This window comes from Octopus bimaculoides, chromosome 12 (assembly GCF_001194135.2).
Source record: "Octopus bimaculoides isolate UCB-OBI-ISO-001 chromosome 12, ASM119413v2, whole genome shotgun sequence".
Taxonomy (NCBI): Eukaryota; Metazoa; Mollusca; class Cephalopoda; order Octopoda; family Octopodidae; genus Octopus; species Octopus bimaculoides.
In genome coordinates this window covers 61,861,012-61,861,582 of record NC_068992.1, presented here as the reverse complement: position 1 = coordinate 61,861,582, position 571 = coordinate 61,861,012, and positions in this window count along the sequence as shown.

The following is a 571-nucleotide window of genomic DNA, read 5'->3' as shown; positions in this document are numbered from 1 at the left end:
GCCATAATTTATTTACTTTGTTTTTAAAAAAAATATTTACTTTGTGTTAAAAAATTGATCAAACTTGAGCGTTTGACCCGGTGACAAATTTTTTTAAAAATTAGTCTAATAGATGTAAAACAACTTGCTGGGAACGAATATGAAGAAGAAAAAAAATGCGCGCTCGCGACCGGGGGGCGGGGAGGACTCGAAACATTCACATCGTCACACATCGTTAGTCCCTGGCCTCTAAACTATAGTGTTTGACCCGAGCTCAAGAACAAAAAATAATTAGTGCAATAGGTGTAAAACAACTTGCTGTTAATATATATATATATATGTGTGTGTGTGTGTGTGTGTGTGTTCTTGATATTCTTTCAGAGCAAGTTGATTTACATCTATTACACTATTTTTCTTTTGTTTCTTGGCTCCGGTGAGGCGTCTCGGAACATTCATGATGTGAATGTTCCGAGTCCTCTCTCCACCCCACACGTTCGCAAGCGCGCATTTTTTTCTTCATATTCGTTCCCAGCAAGTTGTTTTACACCTATTAGACTAATTTTTATTTTTTATTTTTGTCACCGGGTCAAAC